General features: G+C 45.6%; 1 protein-coding gene across 1 annotated transcript in view; it reads left to right on the forward strand.

Annotated features, from left to right (window-relative positions):
- The first annotated feature begins 825 nt into the window (after positions 1-825).
- LOC137424388 (interleukin-1 receptor accessory protein-like 1-B) overlaps positions 826-25,730 on the forward strand; it is a 139,011-nt gene continuing 114,106 nt past the window's right edge. The window contains exon 1 of the mRNA XM_068111794.2: positions 826-887. The gene's annotated coding sequence lies outside the window, so the exon portion shown is untranslated. The remainder of the gene's footprint in view (positions 888-25,730) is intronic.

Here is a 25,730-nt window from a genome sequence, read left to right on the forward strand (position 1 = left end):
CATCATTTTTCATCCCTCTACATCCTTTCACATCCCTCTACATCATTTTACATCCCTCTACATCATTTTACATCCATCTACATCCATCTATAACCCTCTACATCCTTTCACATCCCTCTACATCATTTTACATCCATCTAAATCCCTCTACATCATTTTACATCCCTCTACATCATTTTACATCCCTCTACATCCGTGTACATCCTTTCACATCCCTCTACATCATTTTACATCCATCTAAATCCCTCTACATCCTTTCACATCCCTCTACATCATTTTACATCCATCTAAATCCCTCTACATCCTTTCACATCCCTCTACATCATTTTACATCCATCTACATCCCTTTACATCCCTCTACATCATTTTACATCCCTCTACATCATTTTACATCTCTCTACATCCCTTTACATCCCTCTACATCCATCTATAACCCTCTACATCCATCTATAACCCTCTACATCCTTTCACATCCCTCTACATCATTTTACATCCCTCTACATCCCTTTACATCCCTCCACATCCATCTATAACCCTCTACATCCCTTCACATCCCTCTACATCATTTTACATCCATCTACATCCCTTTACATCCCCCTTCATCGCATTGCATCCCTCTAAATCCCTTTACATCCCTCTACATCATTTTACATCCCTTTACATCCCTCGACCCTTTACATCCCTTTACATCCCTTTACATCCTTTTACATCCCATTACATCCCATTACATCCCATTACACCCCATACATCGATATTGAACACCATCGGAAGTGGACACGTGTTTGGGTTTGCCCCAAGAGGCGGGGACATTGTGATGACGCGCCACGTGGGCGTGGAGTCCGTGGACAGATCGCAAAGGTGGAGCGAGTCGACACGCGGAGCGTTAGGTGAGGCCGAAGTTCGAGTGTAAAATGTATTTTAAACCCGAATTATTGAATACCTGTACCTGTGACGTGCTTGGCAAGTCCCGAGACTGTTTAAATACTTTTATGATTGGTTTGATGAAACTGGTGAACTTTAACTTCATAATCGCGCAGACAGTGAAACGCTTTGTATGGACGATGTATGTTCGTGTCGTGGTTTTCACTCTGCTGTTTCGTCGATGTGTTCACTGTGTTTATAACTCGAATTATCTACTCCAGTTGAATTGTCCAAAAATGTGATTTCAGGTATGAAGTCGCATCTGGCGATTCCGATTACCGGTACCATGTGATGCATTTGTTTAAAGTAAATCGACCGAATGGTTCAGGAATGCAGGACAAGGACATTAGGAGACATAAATGTGCATTAAATCTAAACACACTACTGGACGAATCAACACAGGATCGATGGGATTTGAACCTGGGATCCGAACCTGGTATCCGAACCTGATATCCGAGCCTGGTAGTGGTAATGGTATCCGAGCCTGGTATCCCAACATGGTATCCGAGCCTGGGATCCGAGCCTGGTATCCGAGCCTGGGATCCGAGCCTGGTATCCGAGCCTGGTATCCCAACATGGTATCCGAGCCTGGTATCCCAACATGGTATCCGAGCCTGGGATCCGAGCCTGATATCCGAGCCTGGTATCCGAGCCTGGTATCAGAGCCTGGTTAGTGGTAATGGTATCCGAGCCTGGTATCCCAACATGGTATCCGAGCCTGGGATCCGAGCCTGGTATCCGAACCTGGTATCTGAGCCTGGTATCCGAGCCTGGTATCCGAACCTGGTATCCGAGCCTGGGATCCGAACCTGGTAGTGGTATCCGAGCCTGGGATTCCAACATGGTATCCGAGCCTGGGATCCGAACCTGGGATCCGAACCTGGTATCCCAACATGGTATCCGAGCCTGGGATCCCAACATGGTATCCGAGCCTGGGATCCGAACCTGGTATCGGTGCCTGGGATCCCAACATGGTATCGGAGCCTGGTATCGGAGCCTGGTATCGGAGCCTGGGATCCCAACATGGTAGCGGAGCCTGGGATCCCAACATGGTAGCGGAGCCTGGGATCCCAACATGGTATCGGAGCCTGGGATCCCAACATGGTATCGGAGCCTGGTATCGGAGCCTGGGATCAGAGCCTGCGATCCCAACATGGTATCCTAGCCTGGAATCGGAGCCTGGGATCAGAGCCTGGTATCGGAGCCTGGGATCGGAGCCTGGTAACCGAACCTGGTAACCGAACCTGGTATCCAAACCTGGTATCCGAACCTGGTATGCGTACCTGGGATCCGTACCTGGTATCCGAACCTGGTATCAGAATCTGGGTTCCGTACCTGGGATCCGAACGTGGGATCCCAGCATGGTGAGTATTACACCCTTTAGACAAGCCGAGTGTTGACTCCACGGTTAAGGTGTGTGGCTTGAGATCTTCAGCTCCCGAGTTCGAGTCACCTGATACCCGTTGAATTAACACCAGGTGGGCTGACTCTGCCTGTCATCCTTCCATCGTTAGTAAAATAAGTACCAGCGCACAGATGATGGGGGCACTGCATCAACGGCAGAGCCACGCAACCAGCAGGTGGCGGTTGACACGAACCACCATACCCTTACACACTCGCTGGTTACCTGTATTATACAAGGTGTTTACAAACATAACAAATGGTTCTTGTATAACAAATAATGTTTTCGAACTTGGACCCATGGTACCTTCGTTTTCTTTATGGGTAAAGGTCGTTTTCTAACGTTTTCCAATGGAAGTGAATTGTGAACACTGAACTTATCTCTTTATCTTATACCTGCAATGGTAAAACGTTTCATGTTGCTTGTGATAAGTGATGTGCTTGCCTGTGATACATATAACGTGCTTGCCTGTGATACATATAACGTGCTTGCCTGTGATACATATAACGTGCTTGCCTGTGATACATATAACGTGCTTGCCTGTGATACATATAACGTGCTTGCCTGTCATACATATAACGTGCTTGCCTGTGATACATATAACGTGCTTGCCTGTGATACATATAACGTGCTTGCCTGTGATACATATAACGTGCTTGCCTGTGATACATATAACGTGCTTGCCTGTGATACATATAACGTGCTTGCCTGTGATACATATAACGTGCTTGCCTGTGATACATATAACGTGCTTGCCTGTCATACATATAACGTGCTTGCCTGTGATACATATAACGTGCTTGCCTGTGATACATATAACGTGCTTGCCTGTGATACATATAACGTGCTTGCCTGTGATACATATAACGTGCTTGCCTGTGATACATATAACGTGCTTGCCTGTGATACATATAACGTGCTTGCCTGTGATACATATAACGTGCTTGCCTGTCATACATATAACGTGCTTGCCTGTGATACATATAACGTGCTTGCCTGTCATACATATAACGTGCTTGCCTGTGATACATATAACGTGCTTGCCTGTCATACATATAACGTGCTTGCCTGTGATACATATAACGTGCTTGCCTGTGATACATATAACGTGCTTGCCTGTCATACATATAACGTGCTTGCCTGTTATGGATAACATTTTTGCCTATGCGAGACACAACATGCTTGACTGAGATAGATGTAACATGCTTGCCTGTGATGGTTATAACATTCTTGCGTGTGATATTGTTACGAATTTGGGTAGTGACATATGTAGAGCAGAGTAGATCTTAGTAGGTACCATGCTTCGTGTGTCGCGGTAAGGAACACGACCTGTAATAAGTCCATGTGTAGGTGTTTTGTCGGTTAAGGTGTATAACTGTGAATCTACCAGGAGATTCGAGTGATAGGTAGTGTAGGGGTTAATGGGTAGAGCCCTTGTATGTCTCACCTGGTAATCAAACCTTTGTCCCTTATGGCACTACAGACCACATAGACACTTGGTTAGAATCCCTTATTACAACATTAATGACGCCCTTCCCCCCTGACATGACTTAGGAAGAAATCAGGCCAGAACACCGCCACACGGCCGCCACCATTTGCACCTCTGAGAGGCCTACCCGCCTCGCATAGCACGTGCTGTGACCAAGGAATAGGGGACGGGAGTGAGAGTGGCGCAGTGGGCGTGCCCCTGGACGAGCCGGCGAGTCGGTGGAGGCTCTGATTGGCAGGACAGTGCGCCAATGCTGATGTGACCGGCCAGAGATATTAACGGGGGCCGGACGCTTTTTCGAGCAGTTCGAGTCACGAGTTGGTGTTGAGTTGAGCAGGAGGACTGAGAGAGTCGAGTTGAGTTAAGAGCCAGTCGAGTTGAGACGAGTTCACTCCTGGCCCCTGGCAGTTCAGTAGAGAGTTCCATTCCTGAGTCGAGAGCAGTTGGATTCGTGGTCGAGAGTTGGTTTTGCAGTGCGCAGTTGGCAGTGAGCAGTTGAGAAGCGAGTTGGAAGGACGAGACGTGCAGTCACACCTGCGTTCTCTCCGTTCCTGTCTTTTCGTGCTTCGTGTGGGGATCAACCTCGTGTGAAGCCGCTGGTCTGCGTTGGGTGCTTTGGAGCTTGGTGCACGGAAACAAGACAGTAGGCTTCAATTCATGGAAAGGCCAGCACAGTCTCCAGACTTAAACCCCATTGAGCTGGTTTGTGATGAACTGGACAGAAGGGTGAAAGCAAAGCAACCTGCAAGTGCAAAACATTTGTGGGAACTCCTGCATCAGTGTTGGGAAGAACTTCCCGAACAATATTTGATTTCCATTGTAGAAAGAATGCCACGAGTGTGTTCGGCGGTTATATCTGCAAAAGGTGGCTACTTTGCTGAGTCAAAAATTTAAATTAAATTTTGTTAAACAAAATGATTCGATGATTTCTTTTTTAACTCCAATTGTTTATTTGTTATATGCTTAATTTCAGAGTACATTGAGACATTAAACTGCGTAAATTTCAACAAAAACTGGAAAAATTGAGGTGTTCTAAAACTTTTGAATGGCAGTATATATATATATATATATATATATATATGTATGTATGTATGTATGTATGTATGTATGTATGTATGTATAAAACATACTTTCCTGTGATAGATATAACATATTGTTATGTCGGTTGGGTAGGGGCATATATAGATTTAGGTAGATCTGCATAGATTGGGTGTCCGGCTGTCATGGTTGGGGAATCTTGATGTAATAAGTTCTGTAGCCCGAATGTCGGAGGAAGCTGCGTATCTGTGTCCCTGCCATGAGGGGGCGGGGCATGTTAAGTAGTTCTCGGGTTTATGCTAATTCCCCGGTGTGTCGTCCCCTCTGTGATTGTCCCGGTGTCCCGTATGGCAATGTATCACATACATTAGTTAGCTCCAATAGAGAACCACATTAATTAACCCCCCGCCGCCACAATGACTTACGGCCGAACAAACAGCAAGCGTCCACGCACTTGGGCTGATAACACCGGCCGGGCAGCAAACATCGAACAGGCAAGCTGAGAGACACGCCCAGGAAGGCTCGTGACTGGCCGGGGGGAGGGGCGAGCAACAACCAAGAGCACCGATTGGAGAGTAGGGAGGGTGAAGGACGTGCCACACTGATGTGCGACCGATGACATAACACCAAAGGCGCGAGACGCTCGGCCAATCAGTGCGGAGGGCGTGAAAATGCTACCAACAAGCGACGTGCTGATTGGAGGAAAAAGACCAGGACGTGAGGAAGGCGCGAAAAGCCGCAAGGAAACGACGCACTGATTGGCAGAGAGAGAGAGAGAGAGAGAGCTGACGTCAGACGACGTCTGATAAAAGTAAGCGGAGACGGACATTTTCTCTCTTCCCTCTTCGCCCTTCACCTCTGCCTCTTTACATTTGCCTGCCTCTTCCTGCCTTCCTGCTTTGGAGACTGTTCATTTCTTCTCCTGTTGCCCTTTGCGCGTTCCTGTGCCGGTGGACCTTTCATCTTGTTCTGGATGAGGGGGCGACTCCGGTGGACGAGTCCAGGCACGGCTGGCGAGCTGCTTGGTAACTGAACATACCCCGGGGTTCTTCCCTTTCAGTTTTGTGTTAAACACCAGTAACAACTGTTTAAAAAGGTAATCATACGTGTTTGTGGTTTATAAACTTTTTACTTTTGATAGAGGTGCTCCCACAAAAATAGCACGATAAGCTGTTTATACATGTTAACACGGTGTTTGTTCAAGGAGAAAACCCCTTGGGGAAATGGGATATTATTAGTATTAATATTATTTTGTTATATTATGAAGTATTAATAAGTATATTAATAACATTAATATTAAGCTATTATATTTAGTGTTGTTATTTGAAGCGTTCTTGGAAAAACGTCACGATAAAGGCCATCCTAACACTGATAAACACCTCAACACGCAACCCCATTGGTGCAGAAAACCCCCTTGGGAAGGGGGTCAAATGAATTAGATACAATCTTCATCATGTGACCCTTAGTCCTCATGGAAAGTTTGGTTGAGATTGGATATGTAACGACCGAATGTATTGCGGACAGACAGACAGACACCACATTGCATATTTTAGTATGATGATCCAAACACCCAGTTTTCAATCCTTTGGAGTTCACTTAATATGCATGAAAGGCTTGGGGCCGCTAGGTTTTGGAGTTATAGAGGAGACACACACACATATTGTCTTTTATTCTTTTAGATTTCATGCTGGCAATAGAGATTGGAGATTCGCTACTGTGATTGACATGAGCGGAGCATCAGCTGTGCTTGCGCCCGTGTTCCAGGCGGTACAGGCGTTATGCCTTGGGCATGGAATTGCAGGGATTTTTGTTGTTTTACTGCTTTTTGTAATTACGTTGTGGGGATTAAGTGTATGGAGAATTGCGCACAAACATTTATTTTTCCAATGCAAGCGCACAAATAAATGCTTCTTTTTCCATTTGTACCACGAGCTGGAATTTTCTGGGAACGGAAAAGGATTTTTTTTTCAAAACACCGGCTTTCGAGCCATCTATATACTCGTATGCTTGAGGGGATTGTGAGGGAATAGAGGACAATGATTTTTAAGGAAGGGAAGGGAGAGGTTAGAGAAGCGGGAGAGTCGGAGGAAAGGGAAATTAACATGGCACGGGAGTCGAAATCGAGAGAAACCACTTGAAGCAGAGTCCAGTCTTCATTGCATGTTGCGGACAGACATTGATTGTTCTGTGAACGTCTGTCAATGTTAAACAAGAGAGAACAAAACGTTTAAAAAAAAGAAAAGAAAAAAAAGAAGAAAACAATGGAGGGTTGTATTGATTGTCATTGTGCTCAGAGATGTTTTTATCATCACCTGCGGCCAACCTCCAGTCTTCTTGTGGTGCGTGCTGAAAGACGAGGCCTCACGGCCTAATTGACAAGGTCCTCCTGGAGGTGTTGTTGAAACTTCTGGGTAGTTGTGAGTGCAGTTCATGGTGTTAATTGTACAGAGGATGCTATTATAATTGCTTTCAATCTTATTTGTTGCTGCCCGGAGAATGCCTCAGGAATTTCCTTCCAGGATGTCGAAGAACCTGCAAGCATCTAATGCCCTAATTGATCGTCGAGCTATTAAGGTGTGAGGAATCGAATCAAACGCACAACTTTGGATATGATTTCCTTTTATTGTAAAGGATCAATCTAGATCATAGTTCGGGTCACAAAGGAAAACTAAATTCATTGGAAGAGCATCTTTTTATACCGATGAAAGTAGTTTTTTTATTGCTGCTGTTGTTAATTGTTATCAGGGATACGCACCTAGCAGTCTGATTCTGTTGGTTATTTGGTCTTTGAGACTTTTTGTTGTTTTCTACTGGAAGACGAACTTATGAAAAAGTAAACACTTTTTTCTTTTTTGTTCCATCACATGTGCAATGTCTGACACCGACGACCCCCTTTCCCTTTTCTTCTCCAGACCCCCCACACTCGTTTGAACAAACAATTGGGATGCTGAAGGGATTTTTGTGATGTTTAGTGAAGTTTGTTTGGTTGTTGATGTTTTTCTTATGATTGTTTGTTTGTATGTATGTCTAAATGTTTGTAGTGTTTGTTTTCCACCATCCACCCTTGGACAAGGTGTATTACCACAAGCTGGTCAAAACTCTTGGAATATGTTGGTGGTGGTGATTCGTATGCAGCCTGTGGCTGATTGGTTGCATCATTTTATGGGGGCGTGGCCGTGCCTCCAATGCAGTGTCCCCCATTACCAGTAAGCTGGTACTCATTTTTCCGACCTCGGAACGATGCCAGGCTGAGTCGACCCACCTGGTGTCAATTTAACGGTAAAGCAGGGGGCTCAAACTCGGGACCCTAATATCTCAAGTCAGCCACCTTAACCATTAAGCCAACACCAGGCTTACTTGAACATCTATCTATAATTCCAGTAATCTCTGTGTGTGTGTCTGTGTGTGTGTCTGTGTGTATGCGACCGCTGTTTCTCGACAACTACCGGTCCGATATACTTGAAACTTGCCAGGTATATTGCTGGGGACCCGAGGATGTGCCTTTTCAAGGTTTTAAATTAATCGGAGAAGTAGTTACCGAGCTATGTCCAAAAAACGATTCAACCAATCAGAGAGCAGCGAGCTATCACGTGTGCCGAACGTGGCGAACAGACTCTGCCTCGGACGGCACATTTGAGAGCGTATTCATTTATTTCCCGTCGGCAAACTATGTTGGCGCTATGTTGGCGTTAAACTATGTTTTAAAACTAATTAAAACTAATTTGCGATTCTTTCGCTTTGCGATGCGATTTGCGATTGCGTTAAACTCGCTCGGGCGTTAAACTATGTTTTAAAACTAATTAAAACTAATTTGCGATTCTTTCGCTTTCCTGCGCGTTTGTGCACGCTATGGCGATTTCTTTACCAAACTCCGCAAGCCGTTCGCTTTGGACCAAACCATTTCATGTAAATAGAGGGGGGGGGGGGGGGGGGGGGATTGTCACCGTACTCGCAAGCCGTTCGCTTTGGACCAAACCATTTCATGTAAATAGAGGGGGGGGGGGGGGATTGTCACCGTACTCGCAAGCCGTTCGCTTTGGACCAAACCATTTCATGTAAATAGAGGGGGGGGGGGGGGGGATTGTCACCGTACTCGCAAGCCGTCCGCTTTGGCTTTGCGAATGGACCAAACCATTTCATGTAAATCGAGGGGGGGGGGGATATAATTTTAGATATATATATAGTACGGGCATGCTCTAGTGTTTTTCAATGCTGACAAATCTCTCTCCCTTTCTCTCTCCAAACACTCCCATCAAGTTTCTTCACCATCCTCTTCAAGAATTTCATTCATTCAAACTCCTGGGTCTCACTATCAGCCATGATCTTTCTTGCGCAAACCGCTTTTCAGAATTGGCCTCCAAAGCCAGTCGCCCACTGGGCATCCTCCATTGTCCTTCCATTGCACTACTGAACTCCCATCCACCTACAACGCCTTCGTCCGCAGCTTGATGGAGTACTGTTCTCCCATCTAAGCTGTCGTCACTGCTTCACACCTTGCTCATTCACACCATGGAAACCAGGGCCTTAAAGATTATTGGAATCTCCCGTGACAAAGCTGAGTCTATGGGCCTATCGCTTTGCCAATGCAGACAGGTTGGTAGGCTCTATCTTCTCTCACCTCCTTTCTTGTCTCGCACCCTCTGCTATTTCAATGCTTTGCACTCCCCTTTCCCTCGCCCAGGTTTCTGCAGGGCACACGTGGTCCACCATCAACCAATCTCTCTGGAAATGGCTGATAAAAGTCCCAAATCCATAATTACTGCTTACCTCCACTCATTTGTTCCCACAATCCCCCATCCACAACCATGACTTTTTCTACTCCTGTCAACTCTTCCCGTCCCACTATACATTCCCGCCCCAGAATATTTATACAGTCACCATGTTGGTGCTTCCTGCTATGCGAAGCCAAAGACGTCTGTGGAGCTGTCACACTCTAAAAGTTTTCCCTTCATTGTAAAATGACCATAGCGACAGTTGAAAGGATTTTGAGCCGTTAGGCATTACGGGCCTTGTGAAGATCGTCCTCGGTGATTGAGGTAGCGTTCTGTTAACTTAAACATTGCCCAAATAACTATGCAGCATTTTTTGCAGCTGGATACACATACAATAACTATGCAGCTGGATACACATACATTTTCTCAAGCAGGTCTTCAAACCATGTCGTTATAAAATGTTTTTCTGCATATCTTGTGGTATTGTGCTTTTGACAGTCGACTGTGACGGGCCACGACCCGCTCCTGGTCACCTATCTTTTCTGCATATCTCGCAGGATTGTAAGTCGGACAGGTTGATGAACCATGAGCTGCTCCTGGTCACATGTTTTCCGCATATCTCGTGGGATTGTGAGTTGGACAGGTTGGACAGGACAGGACAGGTTTGGAGATGGTGACCGTTTGAAAGGTTGGAGTTGGGGAGGGGGTTGATGCCTTAGTGTTGGGAGGGGCAGGATGAGGACTTGGGGTTTGTGAGGGGTAGGGGTAGGGGTAGGGAGTTGAGTTTATTAGGGTAGAGATTTGATTTATAGGTTATCAGGGGTTGAGATTTGAGGGTTTGTGAGGGGTGAGGGGGTAGAGGGTTGAGGACTTGACATCACGTTTTACATTATGAGGAATTTCCATGGGTCCTGGCTGGTATTTTATTATACTTTCAACTTGTTGGGGGTACTTTCAACTTGGAATGTATGTTATAATCATCTGAGTTTGTCAAGGTCTGTCCCTGCAAACATGCGTATCAACTACCATTTTATCTCCCTACTACAAATATTTTGCTGGATACACATTTGCTTTATCCATGTAGCAGCACTTCCCAGGTTTCCCATAAAAGGTACCATTGGTTGACTTTGTACATTCTTCCTTGGTACAACAACGTGCAAGAGCATTGTTGCACTTGTGGAAAAATGCACCACCAAAGAAAAACCCATTTGTTAACAGGAAACAGCACTTGGTAGAGCGCATACCTCGGCCAGACTGAATAGACTGAATAGACTGAATAGACAAGACTGAATACCCTGGTTTAGAATAGGCACACCGTATCCCTGCGTGTCGTAAGAGGCGACTAAGAGGGTTGGCGTCAGGAAGGGCATCCGGCCATAAAAACTGTCTCAAAAACAGAACCATGACAATTATAATTACATATGGGCAGGGTACAGCCTGAAGTGGAGATCGGTTTCTGAGGTTTGGGACATGGAATGTAGGGACAATGACAGGGAGATCAGGAGAAGTGGTAGAAGTATTGATCAGAAGAAGAGTGGACATATGTTGTGTGCAAGAGACGAGATGGAAGGGAAGTGGTGTGAGAATGGTGAAGGGTAGGCAGGGACAGAAATACAAGTTTGTGTGGCAAGGGTGCCCGGAGGGCGTGAATGGTGTTGGTGTCCTGTTTTCTGAGGAGTTTGTAGACAGTGTGGTGAGTGTGACTAGAGTGAGTGATAGGTTGATGATGGTGCAATTGATGATTGGAAAGCTCTTGGTGAACGTCATCTCGGGATATGCTCCGCAGGTTGGTCGGAGCGATGAAGAGAAGGACAAGTTCTGGTGTGCGATAGAAAAGCTGATGGAAAATGTGAAAGATGAGGAAGTGTTGTGGTAGGAGGAGACCTAAATGGACATGTGGGAAGGAGTATGGACGGTTTTGAGGGAGTTCATGGGGGTTACGGATATGGTGTGAGAAATGGAGAAGGTGAAAGGATTTTGGAGTTTCCTGATGGAGCTGATTTGTTGATTTGTAATACTCAGTTCCAGAAAGAGGATAATAAGCTTGTTACATACACGTCAGGTGGGTCGACGACAAGCGTTAACTACCTGATTGTGTGTCGGCGAGATAGGGGGCACCTCCGGGACACAAAGGTGATCCCGGGGGAGGAGGCTGTTTCACAGCACCACTTGGTTGTCTGTGACATAAGGGTGAAAGGTGCGAGGAGAGCTCGTCGGGTGAAGTACCAACCGAGAATGAAGGTGTAGAGGTTGAAAGAGGTGACAGTAAGGGAGGCATTAAAAGAGAGGCTGAGTAGGGTAAACGATGATGTGGTTGAGCTTGAAAGTGGTTGGATGTCAATGAAAGAAAGTCTGTTGGGAGCCGTTGGTGAGGTATGTGGATGGACAAAAGGACCACCGAAACACTCGGAAACATGGTGGTGGGATGATGAAGTTGGAAAGAGGATTGACGAGAAGAGGAAGAAGTTCAAGGAGTTGCAGAAGGCGAAGGGTACGGGAGCAGAAACAGCAGAGCATGAAAGTTATAAGGCAGCCAGGAAGGCTGCAAAGAAAGAGGTAGCAAAGGCGCAGGAGGGCATGCAGGAAAATGTTCAGAGAATGCTTGGATTCGGAAGAGGGTCAGAGAGCAGTATTCAGGATTCCAAAGCAGATAGCGAAAGAGAGGTGTGATGTGATGGGGGTGAGTTGCTTTAAGGATGAAGTGGGACAAATCGTTGTGGACCCAGATGGAATTAAAGGAAGATGGAAAAGATATATGGAAATGCTGTTGAATACAGAGAATGAATGGGATGGCAACATCGAGAATAACCCAGTTTTTGGACCGGCAGAGAAGATAACATAAGGAAGTTGAGGAAGCGATAAAAGCAATACAACAACAACATGCATTTTAAGGCCATTTTCCCTGCAAGAGCGGGGGTTAGCCTTGCGGTCCCCATGACAATCTTCACCATTTTGCCCTATTTTCTGCATCTCCCCTTGTCCTTTCTGCATCTCCCCTTTCTCATCTTTATCCATCTCCCCGACTGGAGTTGTGGGAGATATGTTGAAGGCAGCAGGAAGTTGGGGTGTGAAGAGAATGACAGAGATCTGTAATCTGGTGGTGAAAGAAGGCTGCGTTCCAGTGGATTGGGAACTGAGTACCCTCGTCCCTCTATTCAAGGGGAAAGGTGACCCTCTGGAGTGTGGCTCATACCGAGCGATAAAGTTATTGGAGCATGGAATGAAGGTATTGGAAAGGGGTTTGGAGAGGAGGATAAGGAAGAAGGTGAAGATCGACGAAATGCAGTTTGGATTTATGCCAGGAAGAGGAACGACAGACGCGCTCTTTATTGTGAGGCAGTTGCAGGAGAAGTACATGGAGAAGAGGAAGAAGTTGTTTCTTGGGTTTGTTGATCTGGAGAAAGCATTCGATAGGGTTCCACCCGAAGTATTGACATGGGCATTGAGGAAGTTAGGAGTGGAGGAATGGTTGATCAGAGTAGTGATGGCAATGTACAAAAGAGCGTGCACAGCTGTAAGGATGAAGGACGGGAACAGTGGTGAGTTTGAGGTGAAGGTGGGAGTGCATCAGATGTCGGTACTAAGTCCACTACTATTTGTAGCTGTGATGGAGGTGCTGGCTCAGAACGTAAAGGAGGGTTTACCGTGGGAGTTGTATGCAGATGATCTGGTGTTGATTGCGAAAAGTATGGATGGACTGAAGGAAAAGATGAACAAGTGGAAGGAATGTATGGAGACAAAAGGTCTGAAGGTGAATATCGGAAAGACGAAGGTGATGGCAAGTGGTAAAGCATGTGGTGAGGTGGAAATAACTGGGAAGTGGCCCTGTACTGTGTGCAGGAAGGGTGTCGGAGTGAACTCCATTCAATGTACAATGTGCTCTGACTGGGTTCATCAAAAATGCAGTGGTCTGAGAGGATCATTAACAAGTGTGGCAACTACATTCAAATGTAAGGTGTGCACAGAGGGAGCTGCAGATGGAGGAAATGTTGAGTTGGATCTTGGAGACGGCGTGAAGCTGGAAGGTGTGAAAACATTTTGCTACCTCGGAGACATGCTGAATGGAGAAGGTGGATCAGACTCGGCAACGGTTGCTCGAGTTAGATGTGCATGGAAGAAGTTTCGGGAACTGAGTGGCGTGCTGACGGGGAGGGGAGTGTCGTTGAAGCTGAAGGGAAAGGTGTATGCTGCATGTGTGAGAAGTGTTATGATTTATGGGAGCGAGACACAGGCAATGAACGTAGAGCAGCAACGAAGGCTGGAAAGGGTGGAAATGCGAATGGTTCGGTGGATGTGTGGATTATCGTTGAGAGAGAGGAAGACAAATGATGAATTGTGAAAGATGATGGGAATGGAGCCTGTGATTGATGCTGTGAAGAGAAACAGTTTGAGATGGTTTGGTCATGTGTTGAGGAAGGATGAAAGTGACTGGTTGAGAAGAGTGATGGAAGTGAATGTCGAAGGAAGTTGAGGACGGGGAAGACCGAGAAAGACTTGGCTGAAGATGGTGGAAGAACAAATGCGGGCAAGGGGGTTAACAAGGAGAGATGCAGAAAATAGGGCAAAATGGAGAACATTGTCATGGGGACCGCAAGGCTAACCCCCGCTCTAGCAGGGAAAATGGTCTTAAAATGCATGTTGTTGTTGTTGTTGTTATTGTTGAAGCAGAATTGCTCGTATTTTGTTACCATTAACGTTTTCATTGCGTTATGGACTTGATTCCATTCTTTTTTTCTTTTTTTTTTGAAGTAACGCATCTGGTAGGTGAGTCCTCTACGTCATTTGAGGCATCTGTCATTACTGGACTCGCATCGAGTCGCATGTCTTCTGCACTGTCTGAGGACTCGTATACAAGGTTCTTATTCACAAGAATTGTAGAAAGCACGAAGACGATCTGCTCATTTTCTTTGCTAAGTCTATTACCCTGCATGGTGTTGTCTTCTTGTTTTATTTCCCATTTATTCATCCCTTGTAACCTGGTCACCTGGTGCGACCACCACAAACCATGTAACCTGGTCACCTGGTGTGACCACCATAAACCATTTATCCATTATGTTAGGCAGCTGAGGGTTTGGTAAAATAGAATGCCACCCACTTGTGACCATTTAGCTATTTGTAATCCTGTGATTGGGTTTTGATGCCAAAATACTAACCAGCAACTGTCTTTGTACTTTGTGTGATGTCTTCAACTAGAAAACGGTCCGGTAAATTTTGCAAGTCATAGATGTCCCATTAAGAAAGTATCTGTTTGTATAAATATTATTTGTGTGTACTCTCCCATATTATAATTACTAGCGTGGTGAGGCGCACTCTGCGTTCCTCACCACGCCTTTTGGTGCTCCGCGCGCCTCACGACACGTCATTTTAGAGCGATAGGCATCTTTGACCATTTCGATGTCTTTTGGGTCTTCAGGGTCTTTTGGGTCTTCATGGTGTTTTGGGTCTTCAGGGTCTTTTGTATCATATGGGCCTTTAAGGGTATTTTGGGTCTTTGGAGTTTTTTTGGGGGTTTTTGTGGTCTTCAGGGGATTTTGGGTCTTAAGGGTCTTTTGGTTCCTCTGGGTCTTTAAGCTTTTTGGGGTATTTTGGTTCTTTGGGGTAATTTGGTTATTCGGGGTATTTAAGGGTCTTTTGGGTCTTCGGGGTGTTTTGGGTCTTCGGGGTGTTTTGGGTCTTCGGGGTGTTTTGGGTCTTCGGGGTGTTTTGGGTGTTCTGGGTCTTTTGGGTCTTCCAAGTCTTTTGGGGTCTTTTTGGGTCTTCGGGGTCTTTTGGCTCTTTGGCGTGTTAAATAAGATTTAAAAAAAAAACCTTTTACAGCACACCGTGTCTGTTAAACCCATTTGGCCCCCTGGGTATATGGATTTTTATATATAATGTATAGATGTTTATTGTGAAAGCTAACATTATGTCAAACCTCACCACCAAGGTCATGGCTACGAGAAGTTTTGGAGCTGTTGTCAGCTGAATGTTCAACAGTTGTTTGATTGTAGGTCCTTGACATATGACACACTTGGTGTCGTCTGTAAGCCTGTCTTCGCGCCTTCTCTTCGGCCGTTCCAGAGACACTGCTCCGTCCAGCACCTGTTTTCCTGTATGGCTAGTCATCTTCCATCAGATACCTGCAACACAGAATTGACATGTTAGCTTTCACAATAAACATCTACAAATTATATATTTTAAAAACGAAATACCCAGGGGGCCAAATGGGTTTAACAGACATGGTGTTCTGTCAAAGGTTTAAAAAAATTCAGATAAATATATGGGTTTCCGAACACTAATGACTGGCCCAATATTATGACTTGCAAGGGAACTGCAGTTGGTACCGACCGGCTCTCATAATTACTTAGTTATGGTCTATTTGGGATGCTGAAACTAACTTTTCCATTCGTGTGACGTAGATAAACCATAATGGCTGATCTTCGTGTGTCGGGTCATGTTGTTTCGAGGCTTCCTGCAGATTTCCAGTAGCTTGTTGCCAAGGTTGTCCATACACGTTTTGTTCCGAAATATATATAGATCTGATTTTTGGCAGCGAACCTTTTATAGCTCGCCGTGTCTGTTTTTTCCAAAAAAAACAAAAAACTGGTTTGGCCCCCTGGGTAGGATGCCCTGTAAGTGTAAAAGAGAAATTAAGTACAATATATAACACAATTAAGCACAACGTAAACCTCTTCGATGTTGACTTTTTGATAAAGGAACACCTTATCGTTTCTTTCATCCAGGTGTCCAACTTCCTGCCACATAAGGTAAAATGTTTGCTCTGAACATAAAGGATTTAGTCATTAAGTTGAAAGTTCTTTATATGTTGCGGTTGTGTTTACAAAAGGTGTAAGAGATGGTGTTGGAGGCAATATTGGGATTAATGTGGGGTGGAGGGGAGGGGGTTGCCCTTGCTGAGGTTTCAGCCACTGGTCCAGAGAAAGGAACTATGTTGGGTGTTTCCCCATTGTGTTCCTGGCAGTAGTCAGGTCACGAAATTGGAATTTGTTCAGGGTGTCGGCGATAGCCCGCCTGATCTTGATGGAAAAACACCGTATGATCTTCAACGTCCACCAACTGATACCAGCAGAAAGGTCCCCAGCTTAACGTCCATCTGACGGACGGCGCACCTCTTGATGAATCGCTCTACCTGTGAAACACCGATCTGACTGTATGGTACAAATTGGAATTGAACACAGACGAGGCAGCTTAAGGATAAGAGTGCGACGTCTGTGCCATCCTATTGGATGATATAATATGATGATCTAATCATTTCAGCCACTGGTCCAGAGAAAGAAATCATAGCAAAGGAGCTGAATACTTATTGCTGCAAGACATTTCAGATTTTCATTTTTAATGAATCTGTAAAAGAAAAAAGAAAAAATTCCACTGACATTATGGGGTATTATGTGTCGATGAGTGACAAAAATCTCAATTTAATCCATTTGAAATTCAGGCTGTAACAACAAAATGTTTAAAAGTCGAGGGGTGTGAATACTTTCTGAATGTAATGCATGCGGTGGGCAGATCGACCTGTTCCTCATAAATATGAACCTCTCTACTCTTGTGGGACCACAGACCATATACCAGAGCAGCTTTTGCAGCCTCGATCTTGGCCAATAAGATATCGGCTACAGGCCATGCCATCCTTGGATTCACATAAGTAGATGCCAAGTAACGACGGTCGGTGTGGGAGCGGTGGAAGTTTTAAAGAATATCGTCTTTATGCTGCTGTCCAAACCCACTCTGTATCCAGTTGTGTTATCCTCCCAGCTCGGTTTGTGTTCAACAAAAGTCTGGACGCAGCTGGAATCTCTAATCTCTATGTTCATGTGCATATCTGCAAAAACATTCACCAAAACCAAAACCTCTTGGGGTAGATCTGAAAGTTGTGCAGCAAAGTTTATCGCTATCTAATAGGCACCTTGTGTTTGTGTGTTACAAACTGCAACAAATCAATGCACACAGACACCCATGAGCTCTTTTGGAAAAAAGTTTGAAATGATAACTAATTTGGGATTTTGGGTTAATTTGGAAGAATGCGTTTTGGGACGAGGCTGCCTGGAGACCCCGGAGCTTCACATCCGTTATTTTTCTGCGATCACGTGTGTCGGCATTGGATTACTTTCCTGTCTGCAAACTGTTCTGTGGGTTTGTAGGTTTTCTTCTTACTTTTTATGTAAAATGTTTTAAAGCCTGTCTGTTTGTCTGTGAGCAGGGTGTCTCAAAAACTTGTGGACAGATTCAGATGAAACTTGGTGGACAGGTTGCTTGTGTGACAATGACGAATTGATTAGATTTTGGGGAAAGCTGTCTAGAGCAGCGTATGTATGTATGTATGTATGTATGTATGTATGTATGTTACAGGTGTATTCCATTTAAAATTCGTTTTCTCTGTAACTGTTGGTTTGATTAACAATTTTCATCCATGGTGATATAATCCATCCAATTTTCATTTTCATACATACATCCATCCATACATCCACACAAACATATATACAGTCACGTGAAAAAGTAAGTACACCCCATGTAAAGTTTTGACTTTTTCAACATATTTCAACATACAGTTATTTGATCTTCATTTCAACAATATTGATAGATAAAGGTGATATAATATAACAAATATCATGAAATATTTACATTTTCTAGTCCATTGTATAATTTAAACAAACATAAATGCAAATTTCGCACGTGGAAAAAGTAAGTACACCCTTGGCTCTAATAGGTGGTATTGCCCCCTTTGGCAGCAACAACCTCAAGTAGGCGTTTCTTATAACTGTCCACCAGTCTCTGACATCGACTGGGAAAAAAATTTGCCCACTCCTCCATGCAGAATTCTTTCAGCTGTGCGATGTTTGAGGGGTTTCTTGCATGCACAGCTCGTTTCAAATCCCCCCACAACATCTCGATGGGATTTAGCTCCAGGCTTTGACTTGGCCATTCCAGAACCCTCCATTTCTTTCTTTTCAGCCATTCCTTGGTGGATTTACTGGTATGTTTAGGGTCATTGTCATGTTGCAAGGTCCACCTTCGGTTGAGCTTCAACTTTCTGACAGATGGCCTCACATTATACTCAAGCACCCTCTGGTACAATGAAGAATTCATAGTGGATTCTATGATGGTGAGCTGCCCAGGCCCAGATGCAGCAAAGCTGCCCCAACCCATAATATTTCCACCACCATGCTTTACAGTTGGTATCAGGTTCTTGTGGTCAAATGCTGTCTTTGGTTTTCGCCAAACATGTCTTCTGGTACTGTGGCCAAATAGCTCTACCTTTGACTCATCTGTACAGAGCACATTGTTCCAGAAGTGCTGGTCTTTGCCTAGGTGGTCATTGGCAAACTTTAGTCTTGCCCTGATGTTCTTTCTGGACAGCAAAGGTTTCCTCCTGGCACACCTCCCATGTAGATCAAATTTGTGCAGCCTCTTTCTAATGGTAGACTCGTGCACTTTGACATCAACAGTGGCAACAGCTATCTGTAGGTCCCGTGATGACATTCTGGGGTTCTTAGAGACTTCTTTCAGCATCTTGCGGTCTCCTCTCGGGCTGAACTTGCTGGGGCGGCCTGGTCTGAACAAGTCGGCAGTTGTTTGGAATCTTCTCCACTTGTAGATGATCTTCCGGACAGTCGAATGATTGATTTCAAATTGTTTGGAGATCTTTTTAAATCCCTTCCCAGACTCGTAGGCATCTATAACCTTCTTTCTGAAGGCCTCAGAGAGCTCTTTTGATCTAGGCATGGTAACGCCGCACACTTCAACAACAAAGAGCAAACCAAAGTAAATGTCTGAGGTTTAAATAAGACAGGTTCCTCCAAGATCCTCTCTAACGGTGTTCTAATCATTTGCACCTTAGCTGGTGCACCTGATTCTAATTTTAGGTATTTGAAGTAGTGATAAATGTAGGGGTGTACTTACTTTTTCCACATGCAAAATTTGCATTTATGTTTATTTAAATTATACAATGGACTACAAAATGTAAATGTTTCATGATATTTGTTATATTATATCACCTTTATCTATCAATATTGTTGAAATGAAGATCAAATAGCTGTATGTTGAAATATGTTGAAAAAGTCAAAACTTTACATGGGGTGTACTTACTTTTTCACGTGACTGTACATACATACACATACACATACATCCGAATACATATACATCCGATACCCTGAAACCCATCCAGGAGCAGCCATGTGAGTCTAAATTTTGTTAGAATTCATTTCTCTGCAGACAGATAGGTAAAGAAAGAGTAATTAAGAGCAAAAGAGTTCAAATAGAGGAAAATTAACGAAAAGAAGAGAACTAGCAGGAGGAATAAAGTGAAATGTGAAAAGGTAGTGAGAAGTGTGAAAAGAGAAAGGAGCAAAGATCAAAGATGTCCGGATGATCCTGGATAGATGGATTTCATCAGTTTGTCCCCAGGGCTCCAAGTGAGGGTCAATGCCCTAATGGTCGTGTCACAAGAACATACCAACTTGCTGACCGTAGTGTACCACGTGGTTGCCTTTTTGACCCTGTGATGTTTGGTTGCCTGTTATTGTGGTTGATTATTTATTTATTTTGTATTGTACTTCTTTGTTGCATAAGAAACTTTTTTTTCCTTTTACATAAAATAGTGTAGAGTTGGGTTCTTGAATTATCGTATTAATTATTTTGTTGGATTTTAAAGTTGCTGTTTGTGTGGGTTAGGGGGGCAGCTTTATTGGCAAGGGTGATATGTGTGGTTTGCCATTGCTATCCCAGCAATTGTTAGGGTCGGGCAGGAATTTGGAGTTTTTCATGGTACCGGCGATAGTTCGCCTACTCTTCACGAAGGTCACAGTGGGATCTTCAATGGTCTACCAGCTGATGCCAGCAGACGTATATCCAGTTTAACGTCCATCTGAGGGACGCAGACCCATTTGCAGGCACAGACCTATACCCATACCAATACCCGTACTTGTACCAGTACTCGTACTTGTACGCAGACCCGTACGCAGACAGACGCATACTCAGACAGATGTGCACGCAGACAGACGCGCACGCAGACAGACGCGCACGCAGACAGACGCGCACGCAGACAGACGCGCACGCAGACAGACGCGGCGCACGCAGACAGACGCGGCGCACGCAGACAGACGCGGCGCACGCAGACAGACGCGGCGCACGCAGACAGACGCGCACGCAGACAGACGCACACGCAGACAGGCGCGCACGCAGACAGGCGCGCACGCAGACAGGCGCGCACGCAGACAGACGCGCACGCAGACAGACGCGCACGCAGACGCAGACAGACGAGCACGCAGACGCAGACAGACGAGCACGCAGACGCAGACAGACGCGCACGCAGACAGACGCGCACGCAGACAGACGCGCACGCAGACAGGCGCGCACGCAGACAGGCGCGCACGCAGACAGACGCGCACGCAGACAGACGCGCACGCAGACAGACGCGCACGCAGACGCAGACAGACGCACACGCAGACAGGCGCGCACGCAGACAGGCGCGCACGCAGACAGACGCGCACGCAGACAGACGCGCACGCAGACAGACGCGCACGCAGACGCAGACAGACGAGCACGCAGACGCAGACAGACCCGTACGCGTACGCAGACGCGGACGGACCCGTACGCATACGCAGACGCGGACGGACCCGTACGCATACGCAGACGCGGACAGACCCACGGTATTTTATTTGTGTAGACTGTAGATGATGCCTGAGTGCAGGGAAAGCATGACAGTGCTCCTAACCGCTTTGCATATTGTGAGCCAGTTGATCTGGATGATCTGGTCACACTACTACTCATTCAGGCTTAGCAGTGAACATCTGGAAAATTTCTCTGCTTGTGGTCTTCATGCTTTGTTTAGAAATTTCCATGGCTGATAAAAGGCCACAAAATGGCAGCAAGGTTGACGGCTATAAATGAATGCCGTGTTTTGTTAACCTACATTTGAACGAAAAGAAGAGAACTCGCAGAAATAAAGTGAAATGTAAAAAGGTAGAGAGAATTGTGAAAGAGGAGCAAAGATCAAAGATGTCCGGATGATCCGGGATACATGGATTTCATCAGTTTGTCCCCAGGGCTCCAAGTGAGGGTCAATGCCCTAATGGTCGTGTCACACGAACATACCAACTTGCTGACCGTAGTGTACCACGTGGTTGCCTTTTTGACCCTGTGATGTTTGGCTGCCTGTTATTGTGGTTGATTATTTATTTTGTATTGCACTTCTTTGTTGCATAAGAAACTTTTTTTCCCTTTTACATAAAAGATTGTGGAGTTGGGTTCTTGAATTATCGTATTAATTATTTTGTTGGATTTTAAAGTGGCTGTTTGTGTGGGTGAGGGGGGCAGCTTTATTGGCAAGGGTGATGTGCGTGGTTTGCCATTGCCTTCCCAGGAATAGTTAGGGTCGGGCAGGAATTTGGAGTTTTTCATATTGGCATCCCATATCTCATCGATAGTTCGCCTCTTCTTCACGAAGGTCACAGTGGGATCTTCAGTGGTCTACCAACTGATGCCAGCAGATGGAATGTCCAGCACACACATCGACGAATCAGCTATGCCTGGGAAAAACACCGGGATGGGGAGTTTGTGGCGGTCGGGATTCGAACCCAGGCTAGATAGCTTTAGTGGCGAGTGTACGTACTTGTCGGCCATCCTTTCAGCTCAGGGTAACGATACGAAAGTGGTTAAAAAGCCACCAAATCAGGAGAACAGAAGGTGCTGGTTTATCCAATCAGCACAATTGTGCATCCCTCAGATCATAGGTGAGTGGCGAGAGTAACATTTCTTTTTTTAATTTAATGCACCTGTCCGTCACACACACACCTCATACATTGCTGAAAAGCTTAGCATCTCGACTTTTAGATTAGGTTTAGACGCCGGGACATGGTTTTCATACAAACGCCCATAAGTGTCGTGACCCTCGGTCACAATAGTGAGTGACAAATCCACTTCCATGACAGTATCAAAGTATTTGAACTGCTCATAAATATACACAGAAGGTGATTTGGTTGTAACATGACTCATGTCGATGAAATGAACCACCTTTAGAGGCCATTTTTCCCCGCAAAGCAGCGGTTGGCCTTTTTTGGGCACCGTGGTCCCCTTTTTGGAAGCAATGTTTTATGGCCAGATGCCCTTCCTGCTGCCAACCCTGTTCGTCGCCTCTTGCAACACACAAGGAATGACCAGTGAACTGGTACAAAATTTGCCGACCTCGGAAGGATGACAGGCTGAGTCAACCCCCCTGGCGTTAATTTGCCCTGGTAACCAGGATTCAAACCCTGGATCTTAGGATCCCAAGCCGGCACCCTAACCGCTAAGCCAACGAACCCAAGATCCTAGGATCCCAAGCTGGCACCCTAACCGCTAAGCCACCGAACCCAAGATCCTAGGATCCCAAGCTGGCACCCTAACCGCTAAGCCACCGAACCCGAGATCCTAGGATCCCAAGCCGGCACCCTAACCGCTAAGCCAACGAACCCAAGATCCTAGGATCCCAAGCCGGCACTCTAACTGCTAAGCCAACGAACCCAAGATCCTAGGATCCCAAGCCGGCACCCTAACCGCTAAGCCAACGAACCCAAGATCCTAGGATCCCAAGCTGGCACCCTAACCGCTAAGCCACCGAACCCGAGATCCTAGGATCCCAAGCCGGCACCCTAACCGCTAAGCCAACGAACCCAAGATCCTAGGATCCCAAGCCGGCACTCTAACCGCTAAGCCAACGAACCCAAGATCCTAGGATCCCAAGCTGGCACCCTAACCGCTAAGCCACCGAACCCGAGATCCTAGGATCCCAAGCCGGCACCCTAACCGCTAAGCCAACGAACCCGAGATCCTAGGATCCCAAGCCAGCACTCTAACCGCTAAGCCAACGAACCCAGGATCCTAGGATCCCAAGCCGGCACCCCAACCGCTAAGCCAACACCAGGCGATGACTCGTATCGATGCTTCTCAATTATTTACTTTTATGATCATAATAAAATGAATTAAGTTTTCATGTTTTGGTCAAACTCTTCACATCGTAGTACAACAGGGCCTCACACCATGAATCGCTTTCTCGATCACTCCAGTCTGGCTTTCCATCTCTCCACCAAAATTACCTTCTATGTTTTAGTTGGAACACAAGTTGTTACTAGCTCCTACTTTCAGCAACAGTTTATGGTTTTTCTAACCAACAATGTGAGTTATGCACATAAACATCAAAGAACGAAATGTTCAGTTTGTTGTCGGCAGCATGCACCAATCAAATCCACAAGATCATTTCAGCTTTCAATGCACATGTACATCCAAAATGGCTGAACAAAAGTCAAATTTGTTACTTTATCCAGTTATCCGATGTCTTCCCTATCATTATGATGCGTTTGACTATTTCTGCACTCCTCATTCCCAGAACATGGGCACAGCTCATTACAAGCTCGGCTTTGCTGACTACAACCTGCTTCTTCCTCCACCAGACCAAATCAGATCCTCTAGTACCTCCTGATACCATTGGTCCATTCTGAATGATATTTCCCCAAGCTGTCACCTTCCCTCTTCCACATGCATGATCTAGTGGGGTACCGAGGTTCCTCATAGCAAGATTTGAGGTCATCCAAATCATGGTCATCCTGTGCTGCACTAAACTGTCTTCACATGGAGGCAGCTCCAACAAACTGTCATTGTTATGAGATGCCAATTTGACTCTCAGTTTATAAGGTTGTTGCATTGTTCAGGTTGTTGCGTTGTCCTTTTGCCTGAGATGCCAATTTGACTATCAGTTTATAAGGTTGTTGTGTTGTCCTTTTGCCTGAGATGCCAATTTGACTCTCAGTTTATAAGGTTGTTGCATTATTCAGGTTGTTGCGTTGTCCTTTTGCCTGAGATGCCAATTTGACTATCAGTTTATAAGGTTGTTGTGTTGTCCTTTTGCCTGAGATGCCAATTTGACTATCAGTTTATAAGGTTGTTGTGTTGTCCTTTTGCCTGAGATGCCAATTTGACTCTCAGTTTATAAGGTTGTTGCATTATTCAGGTTGTTGCATTATTCAGGTTGTTGCGTTGTCCTTTTGCCCGAGATGCCAATTTGACTCAGTTTATAAGGTTGTTGCATTATTCAGGATGTTGCGTTGTCCTTTTGCCTGAGATGCCAATTTGACTCAGTCAAAAGTCAGTCAGTCAAAATCTCACCCTTCATCTTTCCCTACCCCTCCTCTCCCCTCCCCTGTCCTGCACCCGATGCTCCCCCTTCCTCTTCATTGACGGCATGGACCTCAAACATCCGGGGCCTTCGCTCAAACCTGATTGATCTCTCCATACAGGTTGCTTCTGACAATCCAGACGTAATCTGATTAACAGAAACTTTCCTCCTTCAAGATGTCTCTGATTCCTTAATGTAATATCTCTTCCTGGTTCCTCCCTCCTCCGGTATGATAGACCTGAGCCTCGTCCTGGTGGTGGGGTGGCTATCTCTATCAAAAACTCTATTCCTCACTCTCCTTGCACTGCCCTCTCTCCACACCACCCCCACGAGTACCTCTGGCTACGGCCTCCCTCCACTCCCACCTTTGGTTTATATGTGTTTTGTACCGTCCTCCAAACAGTGATGACTCGATATAGATTCCTCTGACAACATGGACCAACTTCTATCCACTCATCCCAACTCTCTCTTCCTCATATGTGGTGACTTCAACTGTCATCATGCCAGCTGGCTGGGTGTGGGCTCCTCTCATACCAGCCATGGCACCTCAGCAAAGGACTTCCACGACTCACTGGGACTGACGCAATCTGTCAATTTCCCGACCCAGATCTCAGTTAACGGAGTATCTTCTCTTCCCGACTTGCTTATGACAAACTTCCCTGAAAATGTCTGCTGCTCTTCTTCTGCTCCAATCGGTTCTTCTGATCATGTGCTTGTTAAAGTGGACATCTCTCTGAGCATTCTCAGAGAGCCTCCTCAGCGTTGACGAGTCTGGCATTTCACTCAGGCCTGGACTCTGTGTCCTTCTCTCCTGACAAGGTGGAGAAGTTTCTGTCAATCCTCGACTCTGATTCTGCAACTGGACCAGATGGCATCAGCCCACGGGTCCTAAAATCCTGCTCTGCCTCCGTTTCACACTCTCTCTCTATTCTCTTCACGCTCTATTGCTCAAGGTCATCTTCCTCCAGCTTGGAAATCAGCCAACATTACCACTTTACACAAAAAAGGTGCAAAAACAGATCC

This window comes from Myxine glutinosa, chromosome 4 (genome assembly GCF_964187855.1).
Source record: "Myxine glutinosa chromosome 4, kmMyxGlut1.1, whole genome shotgun sequence".
Taxonomy (NCBI): domain Eukaryota; kingdom Metazoa; phylum Chordata; class Myxini; order Myxiniformes; family Myxinidae; genus Myxine; species Myxine glutinosa.